Source organism: Cibotium barometz, chromosome 30, assembly GCF_041138505.1.
Source record: "Cibotium barometz isolate CiBa-2024 chromosome 30, ASM4113850v1, whole genome shotgun sequence".
Lineage (NCBI taxonomy): Eukaryota > Viridiplantae > Streptophyta > Polypodiopsida > Cyatheales > Cibotiaceae > Cibotium > Cibotium barometz.
Window position 1 is genome coordinate 37,601,284 of NC_141075.1, and position 18,099 is coordinate 37,619,382.

An 18,099-nucleotide genomic window follows, 5' to 3' on the forward strand; every position below is an offset into this window, starting at 1 on the left:
TGGTCAAGCAGGAACCATAGCAATCATTCTGATGGTAGTAGGAACTAAACTTTGGCACTTTAACCATTTGATCCAACCTACTTCCAAGGGGAAACTTAACGATAACGATGTGTGTCTTGTGTGTCTGTCCGACTCTTGTGAAAAAGGAAGTGGACACATGCTCCTATCTAGGACTAGCGCTCATGATTGAGGATGCCTTCCCTGTGGGCTTCTCTTGAGGATGCTTGCCCTATGAACAGGCTTGATTTTTGACGGGCACCCTTGCCCTTCAAAATTGATGGGTTTAGTGAAATATAACAAGTTTTTTTTGTACTTTAGTATAATTTTTGACAAGCAATTTGAAAATTTACAAGTATTCTATCACCTAAATGCCCCCGTCATCAAAAAGCAACTATGCCTATGTAGGGGCAAGTGTGGCGTCAGGCAATATCATGGGTGGCGTGCATATTATGAGGGAAAGCATGTGCTTGTAAGAACCTACAACATTTTGGTGCGGTTAGGTTTCATGAGGAAAAGTCGTCTTTTGAAATTTTGATAATACTTGTGCGAAGTTGCTTAATGTGCATGACCAACCGAACCGATATAGCATGCCTATATAGTAGCAATGAGATTTGCTGTGAAAAGCTTGTAAAGCAAGCAATGCCTTCCTTCACCCAATAACGCATTGCCAGCCGACGTTTCGCTCAATTTCCCCCCAGATTTGTTCTCCATTTTTACCCCATTTCTACGTATTATTGGCCTGATTCTCGTTTTTTCTGCGGACCCAATTCGGTTTTCTCTTCAATGCAGGGTTTTTCTTGAGAACCCACTTCAATTTTGGACTCCAATTTGCTGTCTGCGCAACCATCAGAGTTCTTGGTACTACTTCTCGTCAGATCAGTGCTTGTTTTTTTCTGTTTTGTCCCCATTTTGTTGCATACTTTGCAGGGCGGGATGGGGAAGGGGTTTGCAAGTGGGATCAACGGAAGCTCCGGCCTGATCAGAAAGATCCTGCTCAGCTACCTCTATGTAGCCATCTGGATCTTCTTGAGCTTCACCGTAATTGTCTTCAACAAATATATCCTGGACAGGAAGATGTACGACTGGCCGTACCCCATCAGCCTCACCATGATCCACATGGGTTTTTGCTCCACCCTTGCTTTCATACTTGTCCGGGTGCTCAAGCTCGTGGAGCCCGTGGGCATGTCCAAGGAGATGTACATGTCATCCATCGTCCCCATAGGTGCCCTTTACTCCCTTAGCCTATGGTTTTCTAACTCTGCATACATCTACTTGTCTGTCTCATTCATACAAATGCTTAAGGCCCTCATGCCGGTTGCTGTCTACTCCATTGGAGTCCTCATGAAAAGGGAGGGCTTCAAGTCGGAAACTATGATAAACATGGTGGGCATCTCTTTCGGTGTCGCCATTGCCGCCTATGGCGAGGCCCTGTTCAATGTATGGGGGGTCATACTGCAGCTTGCTGCTGTCGCCTTTGAAGCAACTCGCCTTGTGTTGATTCAAATCCTGCTCACATCCAAGGGCATCACACTCAACCCCATCACATCCTTGTACTACATAGCCCCATGCTGCTTCGCCTTCCTCTCCATTCCATGGCTCATTGTTGAGTACCCTGCCCTGAGGGCAACATCTTCATTCAACCTGGATTTTATGGTTTTCGGGACAAATTCGGCCTGTGCTTTTGCCCTCAATTTGGCTGTTTTTCTTCTCATCGGCAAGACATCTGCCCTCACAATGAATGTGGCGGGGGTGGTCAAGGACTGGCTGCTGATCACCTTCTCATGGTCAGTGATCAAGGACAGGGTTACCACCATCAATTTGATTGGTTACGGGTTGGCTTTCTTGGGAGTGTGCTACTACAATCATTGCAAACTTCAAGGGCTGAAGGCAAAGGAGGTGCAGAAGAAGGGCGGGGAGCCGGACGAAGAGGCTGGAAGGTTGCTTGATCAGGCTGGGGAGCGAGAGGAAGATGGGAATCATGTCAGCAGGAAGATTGATGCTCAAGCTTGAGAGGTTTGATAAGATCAGTTAAGACTAACTTCAGAAAGTACACTTTTCTCAATGTCTTTCCTGCATCCAAGGGACCTCAATCCAAACCCAGATTTTTGGATGGAGAGGGTTTACCTGAAAGTGTAGCTTTGACATGTTTATGCTTTCACCATCACGACCTTGGTCTGGTTTACCAACCGATCCAGTGTTTGTTATGCATATGTTTAACAGTTTTGCCATATGTTTTTGAGCACTTAATTGGATGTTTAAATGTCGTTTTTTGCATATGTGCACAGAGTCCCTTGCTTTTAGTATCTGAAGTAGCTGTTTAGATCTTGCCATTAATTCTCGAGGATGAGTTTCTAATTAATGCTTACCATCAAGTAATGACTATAAGATTCAAAAAGCAGCACGGCTGCAAGAGCTGATGGACCAAGCAACCACCCCTATCTAGGGTCAGAACACCACATTAAAATTTTGGGGCATGTGTATATTGCACCTAAAGCTCTTTGGGTAGTGAGACTTGGTGAGCCCAAGGGATTTTGCAGAGCATTAGAGCCATTATTACTTTTAATTGGTGGTATACAATTAGTTGTTTACTCTGTTTGTCAAGAATGGAGTGATATTGTGGTCCTGGTGTGTCTGCAATGCTAATATGAATAATGACCATTACTTTACTAAGTAGACAGAGGGAGGGAGGGAGCGAGGGAAGCTTTAAAATTGAATAGAATGATTCTCCTTGTTTTTTATTTATTCGATAATAAAAGTGAATCAAATCTTCAATAAGCAATGATTTATATCATCGGGCGGTAGCTCAGTTGCTAAGGTGTTCCGTTGTCAAAACCCAGGTTATGGGTTCGAACCCTGTTGGCTACCTCGATTGATGTGCCTTGCCCCTGATTTGTGGGATAAGGGGGGTCCCATGGGTACTAAGCCCGTCTCTTCTCTAATGCCAAACTTTAAAAATAAAAAAATAAAAAATGATTCATATTGCATTATTCTCATTTTTTGGAACACATGGTCTAAAATGTTTTACTAAAAACTAACACTAAGTTTGCCTTTGTGAGTTGAACATTGTTAACCACTCTGTAGGTTAACATGGTTTTACTTGCCCGACCTATCGTAAAGTGTTTTTATTATCTTACCTACACGAACATTTATTCTTTGTAAGATGGTGTTGGAATATATACAACAACCTTACCATGCACTTAATGTGAAATCGGAAAAGTATACGGACTCCATGTATATAGTTGCTTAAGACTAGTAATGGAGGTCGGATCATTTTTAAGTTTGGTCGGTCTAGTGTGAAAACTAGTCATTTGTACATAAGTCATTTTTGACAATAAGGGATAATCATTTCCGTGCAATAGTTTTCTAATGAGCTTTCTTTTTTCTCTCTTCTTGTTTGCTTGGAATTCTTACATGTTAGATGAATGCTTGTTTGAATAGGTTTGATTGTAGTTTCTCTCTTTTATTAGTTTTTTCTTTCTCCACCTTCTGTGAGAGAAAACCATTGCAAAGGATCATCTCCTTGTGCCTCTATCTAGGCATAGAGAGCTCTTCCTTCACACCTTTGGCAAAGGATTATTGTGGTAAGACAACGTAGTAAGGACGCGATGAACAAACTAGCATACCTATATAGGAAAGTTACAGAATGTGTCTCTAAGGTAAGATCCAATGACATGCTCCAATAAGGCTAAGGGAGGCTCTTGACTTAGAACACATATTTGGCGACGTATCGTGCTGTGCCTAGGACTATGTTTATACGTCCATTCCAAGCTATTAAGATCACCCGATATTGCTTGGTGCCATTAGAAGGCCATACTTTGAAGAACATATGATTTTGAAGCCATTGGATGTGTTGAGTTATGTGTTTGATTTTGATTTGAAGTTCACTTACATTAGCACATTCTATTTTCATCTATTGATAGAGAAAAATCCTGGTTCATTTGTGATTTGCATGAAATTGGAGCCTCACATTTGTGATTTGCATTCTATTGCTTTGAGCTCAAGATTAGCTTAACAATTGTAATTAAGAGTAGAATCAACTATGAAAACATGAGCATTGAGTTTCATTAGGGTGAATTAGAGTAGAATTATCAATTTGTTTACATATTTCATAAATTTTCATATTTTTTTCATGCATTGTTGAATTGGTAAATTAGAAACATCTAAATCAATCAAAAATATTTAATTACTTGTATCTCAATGCTTAATTAAGATTATGATGATTAATCATAATGCTTAATTAAGATTATGATGATTAATCATACCTTATCAAGTCCAAAAAAGTCACAAAAAAACCACCAAAACATAAGCCAAACCACCTCTCGACGAGTAGGGGTCGTGACCTCATAGTCTTGTGATAAAAAGATACATGAGTAGTCTAGGCACGTGAGCCATGAGCTTTAAACAGGTGATCCATGAGCCTAGACATGTGAGTTTATAGACGTGAGCTTACAAGTGTGAGTTTAGAGGTAGATATATCTAATATTGTATGGACCAATCATTTCCTTACAATAGGTTTCTAGTGAGCTTTCTTTCTTCCCTCTTCTTTTTTTCTTGGAATTCTTACATGCTAGATGCATGCTTGTTTGAATAGGTTTGATTGTAGTTTCAAGGAAAATCCCAAGGAAAATTCTCTTCTTTCGTAATTATTAGAGAATTAATGTACAATTATTACCCAAACAGTCACACCAATCTTGTCATAGGTCCAGTTCCTAGATTTTCAAGCCCTAAGTAAGCTTATTTCATACAAAAGAAGTACATGAGCCAAATTTATACAAAAAAAGATGCGAGCCTATACATATGAGCCTAGAGACATGACTTTATAGGCATGAACCTGTATACATGAACCTAGAGACATGAGCCTAGACATATGAGCCTACACACGTTAGTCTAGAGGCGTGAACTTGCACACGTGAGTATATATATACATGAACTTGCACACGTGTAGACGTGAGTTGAGTTTATGCAAAAAAGGATGAGAGCTTACACATGTGAGCCTAGAGACGTGAGTTTAGAGGCGTGAACTTGCATACATGAACCTAGAGACGTGAGCCTAGACATACGAGCCTGCACCACACATGTCTAGAGGCATAAACTTGGACACATGAGCATATACATATATGAACTTGCACATATATAGACGTGAGTTTACAAATGTGAGTCTAGAGGCATGAACTTGGACATGTCAGTCTACATATGTGAACTTATAGACGTGAGCTTAGTAGTTAAAAAAATGTGTATGCTGAAACCATATCTACACTTGCACTAGAAATACTAAGGGCCTTTGATGTAAACCCGATCTAGACTAATTGTTTGAAACGATAATATAGTCAACTCTAGTGCATCAAACCACACTTCCTCAAACCCACCAAGCCTTTGATCCAAACAAATGACCAATAGTCAGCATAGTGCTCTCCTGTTAAGAATGTTAGACTCCTTTGAATCCACTTCAAAGTCAGAAGCTTGGGGAAGAAATGACCTAATGAAACAGACACGTGAGTGAAGAAACAATAGAACCCCTAGAAAGAGGACGCCCCATAGTCCTCCGAGCTTTGAATTCACTAACTGGCTCTATAAACAATGCCTTAAATTTTATGAATAAGGCATTCAACTGCCCTATTTTTGGGTGTAGTTCCAATAAAGGAGCATGAGCGGGACCAGGAATCTCAAGGTTCGCCTCCACAAGAAGCGATTAGACCATGTGACACCATAATGTTTTAAACATTTGGTATTGATCCTGAGCTGGGTTTATCCCTAGTAGACCATGACTAGCACGTATCCCAACATAACTACTTACGGCCATTGGGACATATCTATTTTACTGTACCACCACAGGCAAGTGTTCTTCAGTACACCCAATAGTAAGCATGCACAATGCAAGTAAGAGCCCTGCTCTCTAATGGAGCTCATTATAGAATTGCCTTTATCACGCCTTTACCATGTAAGAGCCCTGCTCTCTAATGGAGCTCTTTATAGAATTGCCTTTATCTCACCTTTACCATGTAAGAGCCCTGCTCTCTAATGGAGCTCATTATAGAATTGCCTTTATCACACCTTTACCATGTAACCGTCCTGTTTAGATGAGGAACATGGAAAATGGGGAAGGGTAAATAGCCAATCTCTAGGACTACCTCAACAAAAAGGGATCCCTCGCATGGAATTTAGAGGCAATTCACATGCAGGTAAACTATGCAACAAAATGATGTTGTTAAGAGGAAGAATAGGCACATTGGAGAGGTTTCCTGGTGCATTGATGGATGAGAAGAGCATGCCTCACCATTATTGGGCTGAAGTAGTTTGCGAGAATTGTACATTATGAATAGGACCCCCATAGCAGGCAGTGCATGGTGTGACTCTAGAGAAGAAGTATACTAGTAGAAAACCAGATTTGTCACACTTGAAAGTGTTTATATGCATTGCATATGTACACATTCTCGCTAAGCTATGCAATAAGTTAGATCTAAAGGCTGAAAAATGTGTGTTCATTTGGTAACTCTCTTAAGCAAAAGGGGTACAAATGTTATAACCCTATCACACGTGAGATGAGGGTAAGCAGGGATGTTATCTTTGATGAGATAAGAAGTTGGTATGCTGCTATAAAAGACTCAATTGGAACTGATGCACATGAGCAGGTGGTTGCACAAAATACAGGTTAGCAATCATAGTCATTGAGTGGATAGAGAGAGTCCTCTAGCAATGGTGGTTCTGTTGATAGACCATTGAGTAGCAGGCTACATGCAAGTTCAACAAGTCCATCATATAAAGGTAAAGAAAAAGTTGATGAGTCTCTTGGTATGCCTGACATTTCAGTAGGGCATCCATATGTTGATCGTGGCGAGTCTAGTGGCTCAGAGCAAAGCCTTGATAAGGAGTTTGGGATTCCAGTTATCAGGCCACCTAGTGCAAGGAAGGCTATTAAGGCATTCCACAAGGACACCAAGGACATATTTGAGACCATGTAGGTCTAGGGTCAAAAACCCTATTCAAAGATTGACGTATGATGGTTATGTAGCTCACCATTATGCATACATGGCAAAGGTTGTGCATGAGGTTGAACCCATTGTTTTGAGCATGTTGTTAGGCATGTACATTGAGAGAAATCCATGGATAAAGAAATGGTTGTGTTGGATGCAAAAAAGACATACATATACAAGGCGATATTGGTTGCCAAAGATTATGCTTAGACCTACGACATTAAGTATGAGGAGGAATTCAGCCCCCTTGCTAAGATGGCAACCATGAGAGCTGTTTATTGCAATGGGGCTACGTCAAAAGGTTGGGTTTTGCATGATGGATATAAGTACTATGTTTTTACATGGTGAATTACAAGAAGAAGTATATTTAGACTAGCCACCACTTAGTTATTACTCACAAACTGTAGCTTCACCGAAGGATCTCTATAGCTTGAATTAAATCTTGGAAGAAAAGCACAATACAAAGATGGTGATGACCATAATCCCCTTATCACTCTTTTTCATAGAATGAATGATCAACATCTACCATATGAAAGCCAATGGTGATAAGATACTATGCGATCTTATCATGCCATGCTCTTGGTACCTGCTTCAGGCCATATAAGGCTTTACATAGCATGTACACATAATCTAGGTGACTCAAATCCTCATGTGGAGGATAACTTGATTGTTGGGGGTGACAATGAAGAGGAAGTTGAGAATGTAAAGTTTCTCCTTAAGAAGAAGTTTAACATGAAGTATTTGGGTAAGCTGAGATACTTTCTTAGTTAGCATTAAGGTCATTAGGATGCCTAAGGTCACAGAGGCAATATGCATTGGACATGGTGTCCAAATATGGTATGGCTAGTTATAAGCCCATTTTTGTACCATTAGATCAAAATGGCAAGCTCAATGGTGCAAACGAGGGTGAGATTTTGGAGAGTGCCAATATGTACACAAAGTTAGTGGGTAGCTTGATCAACATGACAATCTCTAGGCTAGAAATGAACTACACAATTATGTTGGAGAGCTAGTTTATGTAGCCACATTTGGATAGTTTGAGGTCCACACTACATTACGTGAGGTCCACAGTGGATTATGGCATCTTTTATGAGGATGGTATTATACAGTTATTTATAGGTGTATGGATACATCGATGCAAGTTCCTCGGAAGCCGCAATTGGGCAGTGTGAGGCACACACTATGCTATGTGAGGTCCACGATGAATTATGGCTCTTCTATAGAGGATGGTATTATATAGCTGCAAGTGTATGGATACATTGATGTAGATTGGGCTAGTAGCATCATGGCTACTAGTGATTTTATGTTTTCCTTTAGAAATGGTGTTGTTACATGAAGTGGGTTTATGTTTTCCTTGGAAGCCGCATTTGGATAGTGTGAGGCACACACTATGCTACATGAGGTTCTCAGTGAATTATGGCTTATCTACTATTGAGGATGGTATTATATAGTTGCAAGTATATGGATACATTGATGTAGATTGGGCTGGTGTGGCATCATGGCTACTAGCGATTTTATGTTTTCCTTTAGAAATGGTGTTGTTACATGAAGTGAGTTTATGTTTTCATTTAGAAGTAGTGTTGTTATAAGAAGCAACCAACAATTTGCAGATGTATGGATAGAATGATGCAGATTGGGTTGGTAGCATCTTAGATAGAAGATCTATTAGCAACTTTATATTTTCCTTTGGGAGGTGCAATTACATGGAGCAGCAAAGCAACCGACAATTTCCTTGTCGAGTAAGAAGGTAGAGTATAGGGGTACTGCGATGGAAGCATGTGAGGTAGCTTGGTTATATAAGCTACTTAAATATTAGGGAGTATATGAGGACAACCAAGTTGTCATCTATTGACAACCTTAGTAGAATACCAAGAATCCAGTGTTTCATGCGTGGACCAAACACATAGAGGTCCATTATTACTTCATTAGAGAGAAGGTTTTGGCAGGAGATGTTGATCTCGTGTACGTCAACACAAAGGAGAAGGTAGTTAACATTTTCACCAAGGCCTTGGGAGCAGGGAAGCTTTGCAGATTCTGCACTATGCTTGGAGTCTTAGACATAGAGTTGAGCTTGAGGGGGAGTGTTGAGATGTCAAGCTCAAGAGGAGATGACACTCATGACGTGCCTAGGTGACCGTTACACCTTTACACCAATGGCATATTTAGTAGTAGTTGACACAATGAATCTTCACCAGTGATTTTATAGCTGGGCTACACCTACCTATTCCAACTAATTTATGGAATACTTATCTTGTCACTCACCTACTTAGCATGTTCACATTATGGGCTGCTTGTACATAGTATTCTATTACATATGTTGGTTTTCACTTATCTTTTGTAGACCTCTTTTGAGAGCAACAACGAGAAGAAGATTTCAGTCTTTCATCTTTGTGTGTCTTATCCATTATTTTGAAAGTGTGTGTGTGCTTGCAAGAGCTTAAGTTCTCTCTCCTCCCCCAATCATTCAACCGTAATACCTTCCATCTACCTTTGTTCCTTCTTAATGAAGAAACAATGACCATTGAATCATCTACAAGTAAGCTTCTTCACCAGCTTCCAACTCTCTCATACCACATATTTCATTTAATCCCAGGGATGGAATCAATAAGAAGAAGGGGAGTATGTTTACTATATTAGTTTTAACCTAGTTGTTGGCACCAAAACTAGCAACAAAGGCAAACACCAACACCAAGTGAACAAGGAGATAGACTATGACATCCACAACAAACACAATGCATGGGCATTTTTTATGGCCTAGGGTGGTCTTCTACAATTCTTCCTTCAAGATCATGTGAAGGTGCTTCATATGCAATGTATCATGAAAACCACCATTGTAAATGTGTGAGGCCCCCATGAATGTGAGCTAAACTATATTATGGGCATACTTAGGTGAGTGTGAACTCTTATGGCCTTGTATATATACTACTTTTTCTCATAATGCAAAGGACCTTCCCATTTAGTAATTTGATCCTTGCTCTTGTTGACCCTCTTGCTAATTATTTTCTTAATCTCTATGCTAGTGGTCTTAAGAGAGACAAAGTGTGTGAGAGGTGAGCAAAGGGTTCTCCCCATGGAGATAGAGACACACCGCTATGACAATGGATGTAGGAAGAAGTGAAGGAAGGAGCTCTCCACATGTAGAATACGGGTGGCATCCCTTGCTCTCCACATGTAGAATACGGGTGGCATCCCTTGCGCTCCTAAGTTGGGATTGGCGGCGTTATCAACCCACACCCCATCACACTAAAGGGATTAGAGAAGAGGAGTGAGCCTCCTCCTTACACATTCAATCCGCTAACTCCTCCAAGTCCTTATTCTATAACTCACTCACACTTATATTCTATCCTTTAACTCCTTATTGTCCTAGCTTCTAACTCTACAAATATGACCTAGGCACATCCTTTAGTACCATTACTACGAACACTACGGTATGCCATCATGAGCACCTAACATTAAAATTTCCCATTTCATTGAAGCTCCAAGCCAAAAATGGTTTTCTGTCATACTATTGGGTTTCAATATTTAGGCATTGGGAATCCATATTTGGTTGATTTAGACCTATAATCTAGCCTAAATCGCCATATTTGACCTTACTATTAGTGTCTTTTTACATTGTGTATTTATGTGTATAGCATGAGCATATGGTGAGGTTAATGAGTGATAGGAAAAAACCGCTTGCTCATCCATGATGAAATCTTGGATATACCACCTTCAATGACTTCAATAGTGCACTTGATTGATAAGCCTTGGCCTTTAAGCTAGTGAGATACTATTGTGTCATGGCATGCGAGGGAACTTAGTGAGCCCTTTGAGCCTTAAGGTTATGTGTCCATGCAAAGGGGGTTGGTGTGATTCTCTCTTAGGAGTTTAGCACCATCAATGGCTCTTCTTTAATGAGAGGGGAAATGATTTTAGGCCACTACACATGAATTTTGTAATTCCTCTTGCTGCTTGTGTGCATTGAGGAAATCTTTCAACTGCTTTGAGAGTAAACCTAGCTCTTAAGTAGAGGTAATTAGCCACCACAACTCTCCATTCTTACTTAACGATTAGAGGTGGCATGGGTTTAGGTCTCCATTCCATCTTTGATTTCTCACTTGATGGAGTTACACTTGGTTATAGAGGCTCTTGGTGATGGTTTCTTTTGAGCTTTTGAGACCCACATGATGTGGGGGTTCCTTGACTTTGTTGAAATCCAATGGGATTTGAGTTGCTAGATGAAAGTGAGTTTGTTTGGGGTTTTCTCTTAACTTTTTTTGGCTTAGGAGGTTATGGAGATGATGACTTGGCTTTTGATGCCCAAATGGAAGGTTTCCCTTCATAGTAGCCTTGATCTACTAGTAGCTAGCTAAGGAGTTATTGAGGTTGACTTTGGAAGGTGGCCTTCAAACCATGAGGATTTGGACCATACTAGTTTAAGGGGGAAACGGACAGGGCAAGAAGGTAAGATAAGTGTTGAGTTTGAGGAGTTACCTCCATGAAGGAGCATCAGCATGGAAGCGTCGTCATCAAAAGCATAGTGTTTGCATACTTTAGGTTGGGGTGTCCTCATCCACCAAAGGTACTTTAATAGTGCCATCAATAAGATCAAACATTATGGATGTTGGAAGATTTATGGTGTCCTTATCTGCCAAAAGTACTTTAACAGTGCTATCAATAAGATCAAGCATTACGGATCTCTTTTGGTACTCTAACAGTGCTATTAATGAGATCAAGCATTAAGGATCTCTTTTGGTGTACAATCAATTTTTATGATCCATCACCTTCCATCATCATGAGGATGTTTCTTTCCCACCACCTATGGGGGTGAACTAGCAAGGACCAGATAAAGTGCATCCAAGATGCAAGGGAGACAAAGGAGTGGTGGAAACAAGAAAAATTAGCCTTGCATCCAAGGTGCAAGGCTGAAAAAGGAGTGGTGGAAACAATAAAAATAAGCCCGCCACTCACAAATAAAGAAGTTTGGCTTGACATGTTAGGCATCGAGTGGGAAGGATCATTGGAAGGATCTCTTTATAAGTCCTTGAATTGATAATAGTTGTAATTACTTCTCATGATATTTATATTTATTCTCTTTTTTTGCAAGAAATGCTTGTTTGTTGTCGTCCTATAGGGTGGGAAGTGGATTACCGATGCTACATCCAGAAAATGACACTTGTTAATGGTTTCTTGAGGGTGGAGTCATCAATGAAGAGCAACTCAATGAAGCTATTAGCAGTTCTAGATAGGATGAGACCAACTATCACCACGCATATCGAATGAGGATGTACAAGAAGAATGGAAATATTAGAATGCATAGTTCATGATCATTATTCATTTCCTTACAGAGATCACATGTTAAAGAGAGTCATGATCATTATTCATTTCCTTACAGAGATCACATGTTAAAGAGAGTCACCAGTTCTCATGCCACAACCAAGTGACAATCAATCTAGCTAATCCAGACAAGACAACATTTTTTATGGAGTGGGAAACCTATGCTTGTCGGGTCAAGACATTTGACTTGACCCAAATGCACTTGCCACCTTCTAATGATTTATATATATAGCCTTCAAGGACCACCTTCGGAAGATTTGAAATATTCATTGATGGTCTAACTCAAAGTGGAAGGAGCATCTTTCTCATATTGGGCATGGTTTTGAGAGATGATGAGGTCACTCTACCATAGCTCATTAAACACACTCAAATGACAATCTTGGGTTAAGCACAATGTCATCCTTAGACACATTATCTCCAAGAACAAAATATTAAAGATGCAAACATGATCTGTATAATCTTGGAGTTACCACCACCCATCAACAAGGGCATGTTGAGATTTAGGAGGCATGTAGGGTGTTATAGGAACAAATTTTTTTGGCGAGCAATTTCCAACGAGCAAATCTTCCAAATTGGTGAGTTCTTTTTTCCTCTCTCTACTCTCTTCATAGTATGTATCTCTCTCCCTCACTCACATTCTCTCCTCTCCATACCCACTCTCCCTACACTCCCTCTCTCTCTATTGTCCCACTCTATCTCTCTCTCACTCCCTAATTTACACTCTCCCTCTCCCCCTCTCTCCAACATCTCTCTATACACCACCTCTCTCTCCCCCTCACTTATTCTTCCACACCCTTAGAACAAAATGTTAGTACAACATCCTTGCAATTAAAAAGTGGAAAAATGGACAAATAAATTAGTGAAGAAAGTGTAGAATTCTATTCCATCCATTAATCACACATAATGTTTAAAGTGTTGCAATCCCTTCCATCCATATTAATAAAAAGTCATGTCATTACATACAAAAAAGTTCTTCATACCCTGAATGGACAAGGACATTAGCCATTGAAGTTTTGGAATCTCTTTGCATCCATATTGTTTACAAGCCAAGTTCAAAAAATAAAAAAAAAGGTCAATCTAATACAAATGTTTGTACTTGCTTACACTCTAGGATAACTCCGGGTATGTCCTATGTCTATTCAGAGCCTCAGCGACATCCCTTTCAGTCAACATTGGTTGATGAATAAACATATTCTCATTTTGGCTGAGGTCGAGAACCCTCAGGTACACAAAGTATAGGTGCTTACATGCAAGATATGGCTTCCTCTTTTCAATCCTTCCCATGAAATCTGGACAAGTGCATATTGGATGGCCTTTGATATGTATATCATAAACACCAACTTCTATGCCTTCCTCAAAAGTTTCTATAGTGAAAACCTCATGTTGTTTAGACTCAATCACCATTTCTTGTGTTACCCTTGCTTTCATTTTGAGAGCTCTTTTAATTCTTGTTGTTTGCTTGCTCTGAGATGTTAGGCATGTATCTCATGCGTCGCCCCTCTTGAGATGTGACATTGACTGCTGCTGTTTCCTCCTTTCGAATCTCCTAGCTCATTCCTTGTATTGTAGAGGAGGATATCTTTCCTTTCACTTTCTTCATTTGCAAATTGAAACCTGCAACAACAAGAAGCAATGCATTGACCTCATCTTTTGAGAGTTTGGTACCCTCTACCACCCACAGGCCAAACTAAAGGGACTTTGTGTGGAGGATGATCAATGTTCTTATCAATGGCCCATGTGTGTAGTACATCTATGTTGCAAAACCACATCATCTGACTAGTCTTCCTAGCCAAACGAGGGAGCAGGTGCCCCCTTTGCGCATCCCACAATAATTCTCCCACATTTTCCCATCCTTCCTAAATGCCCCAGACATTTGACTCTACTATTTTCTGGAATCCTCCTAATTGCCCAAAATGTTTAATGTATTGGTGCTTCCACCACACTATATGTGGATTCACTACCTGCACTTGTCTCTTCATCTAAGAAATGAATCTTTCTAGGTTTTCCAATTGGTTTTCTATCTTGAATATGCACATTGAACTCTGGCCTATGGCTTGCATCATCCTCCACATCAATCACTACAGAAGATTGCCTCTTACACCTTGTTGACTCTCAATCACCACTTAAAGGAGTTGGTGCCTTGTACTTGTGGTGCTTCTTTTCATAATCCATATTGAAAAGATACAGGGGGGAGAAGAGAGCTTGAGCTCTTGCAAGCACAAACACACTCACAAAACCCTAAAAGAGAACACACAAGGTGAGAGGCTAAAAATCTTCTTCTTCTTCACTCAACACTCAACACACCATATACAAAGATAAGAGTGCACACAATATGAAAAGGTACTCAACCAAATACATACTAGGGTTCTCTCTAGTGTGAACCCAACTAAATGAGCTGGCACTATAACTATGCCAATCTCTAGAATGGCTGTCACATAGCCTGTCATCCCACTGGCCACATATCAATGATCTCACCAACCATGGTAGTAAGTGTGGGGCCTATCCCCCAGGCGGGTCATCAGTGTGTCCACCGCCTCACTAGATGAGCTCGATATCTCAACACTCCCCCTCGAGCTCAACTGCATCTCATGTACACCAAGCGAAGCCCTGAATCTACGAAACTTCTCTGTACCCAATGCTTTGGTGAAGATGTCAGCGACCTGATCCTGTGTGCTGACATAAACAAGGTCAACGTCTCCTGCCAAAACCTTCTCTCTTACAAAATGATAGTGGACCTCTATATGCTTCATGCGAGCATGAAAAACTGGGTTCCTAGCCAACTGTATACTGCTAATGTTATCACAAAAAATGACAACTTGTCTATCCACTGATAGATCCAAATCCTTTCTCAACTAAGCTACCTCACATGCTGCCATAGCAGCACCTCTGTACCCGGCCTCTGTACTGGATAGAGCAACCGTAGGCTGCTTTTTGCTGCTCCAAGTCATAACAAAACTCCCCAAAGAAAACATGAAGCCACTAGTAGATCTTCTATCTGAGATACTACCAGCCCAATCAACATATATGTGTACCCATGTACACATATCTATGTCCCAGTTTCATAAAATCGTCCACAATGCAAAGTAGACCTCACATACCTCAGTATGCGTCTCAATGCATCCAAATGCGGCTTCTGAGGAACCTGCATAAACTAACTCACCAACCCAACAGCATAGCTCAAATCTGGCCTAGTGATCATCATGTAGATCAAGCTTCCTACTATGCGCCTATACATAGTAGGATCCTCCAAAATCTCTCTTGAATCTGCACTCAACTTGCCATTCTGATCCAATGGCACTGAAATAGGCTTACAGCGTGTTATACCATACTTAGACAACATGTCCAAGCCCATACTGTCTCTGCAGTAATCCAATACCACGTGGTGACCTAATCACCTCAATGCTCAAGAAATATCTGAGCTCCCCCAGATCCTTCATCTCAAACTTCTGTCTAAGCAAGATCTTTACATCAAAGATCTCTGCATCATGGTTCCCCGTAATGATTAGGTCATCTACATAGATGACAACAAGTACAACCCCTCTATCACTGTGTCTCACATACAGCGAGAAATCTGCATTGGCTACATGAAAGCCAATAGTGACAAGATATTCATAAATCTTGTCAGACTATGCTCTTGGTGCTTGTTTTAAGCCATAAAAGGCTTTCTTTAACCTGCAAACATGCTCGGGGTGACTTACATCCTCACATAACCAGGTGGCTGCAACATATACACCTCTTCTTGCAAATCCCCATGCAAGAATGCATTCTTTAACATCCATCTGATGTAAAGACCATTGCTTTGACACAGCCACCCCACTGCTATCACAACTCTCACTGTTGCCATCTTGGCAACTGGGCTGACAGTTTCCTCATAATCAATGCCATATGTCTACGCATATCCTTTGGCTACCAATCTAGCCTTGTACCTGCTTATGCTTCCATCACTGTTATGTTTTACTTTGTACACCCACTTGCATCCAATGGCTTTCTTGCCCTCAGGCAATTATACTAAATCCCAAGTCTCATTTCCATATAGTGCATCCATCTCCTCATCCATAACTTTCTCCCAACACACATTTTCAACAGCCTCATCAATGCATGTGGGCTCTACAACCCGTACAACTTTTGCCATGTATACATAGTGATGTGCCACATAACCATCATAGGTAAACCTCTGCACAAGATTCTCCACTCTCCCAGATCTTCACAGCTTTGCATTCATGGCTTCCATAGCCTTCTTTACACCAGGTGTTCTCATAGCTGGTATCCCAAGATCCTCATCAAGGCTCATCTCTGAGCCACTAGACTCTCCATCAACATGAGAATGCCCTGCAGAATGTCAGGCATACTAAGGGGCTCAACCACTTTCTCTTTGCCTTTATGTGATGTACTAATCACATTTGCAAGACTGGTATTATGATGCAGCCTGCCACTCCATGGTCTATCAACTGAACCACTAGATGAGGACTCTCCTGGTCCACTCAAAGACTGTGATTGCTAACTTACATTCTGTGCAACCATATTTCCACTCACATCAGCCCAAACAGTTTCTTTTTTAGAAGCATACCAGCTGCTCATCTCATCAAAAACATCCCTGCTTACCCTCAACTCACGTGTAGCAGGGTTATAACACCTGTATCCCTTTTGCTCAAGGGAATACCCAATAAACACACATTTTTTAGCTTTTGGATCCAGGTTAGTTCTCAGCTCATCTGGCCACATGTACATATGCAATGCATCCAAAGACTTTCAGATGAGACAAATCAGGTTTTCTATCACTAAACCTCTCCTCTGGAGTTACATCATGTATGGCTGTATAGTTGGAGTCCTGTTCATGATGTAAACTGCTGTAAAAATAGCCTCAGCTATGCAACATATTCTTCTCTCCCACATCAATGCTCACGCAATCTCAGCAATGTGCCTATTTTTTCGCTCAGCAACTCCATTTTGCTATGGAGTGTATCTGTATATAAACTGTCTCTGAATACCATTCTTCTTCAAAAATTCAGAGAACTCATTGGAGAAGTACTCTCCCCCTCCATCTGACCTTAGGCACTTTACATGTTTCCCTGTTTGCTTTTCAACCATAACTCTGAAATTCTAAAAATGAACACCTCACTTTTCTCCTTCATGAAGTATATCCACACTTTCCTCGTGTGGTCATCAATAAATGTCACATAATACCTGCAGCCTCCCATAGACATGGTCTTCGTAGGACCCCATACATTTGAATGCACAACATCTAGTGCATTTCTACTCACATTTCTGTCACGCAAAAATACATGCTTTGTTTGCTTTCCAAATTGGCATGCTTCACATATTTTCTGCATACCTTCAACTTTAAACTTTAGTAGCCTTGTCACAATTCCTCTAGTCTGCATAGACTTCATTCTCTGCACATTCACATGTCCAATTCTTTTATGCCAAATGTCTGTGTTTGCAACAATTCCTGAACCATTTGCAAACATTGTAGTACTCACTTCAGGCATGTTTACATTCAATGTAAACATTCTGTCCACTATGTTGCCTTTTGCAACCAACCTACACTTGTCTTTAAAGTCTTCAACATAATAACCATCAGGGTTAAACCAAACCTGTAAACCCTGCTCAATCATCTGGCCAACTGAAACCAGATTCTTTGTTATGTTTGGAACATGAAGTACATCTACAAGGTACTTCACTTTGCCATCCTGCATAGACAATGGCACATCTCCAACATGGGCAATTGGATGAGCAGTGTCATCCCCTGTTTCCACAAAACCTAGTCTTTCAAGGTTTTTCATCTCCTTGAACCACTCCCCATGACTTGTCA

The 18,099-nt window shown here is 40.6% G+C and overlaps 1 pseudogene across 1 annotated transcript; it reads left to right on the forward strand.

Moving 5' to 3' along the window:
• Positions 1 to 521: 521 nt before the first annotated feature.
• Positions 522 to 2,274, forward strand: LOC147621448 (putative sugar phosphate/phosphate translocator At5g25400 pseudogene; annotated as a pseudogene). The gene has a single exon (XR_015269831.1). The product of XR_015269831.1 is annotated as a putative sugar phosphate/phosphate translocator At5g25400 pseudogene (transcript).
• Positions 2,275 to 18,099: the final 15,825 nt, after the last annotated feature.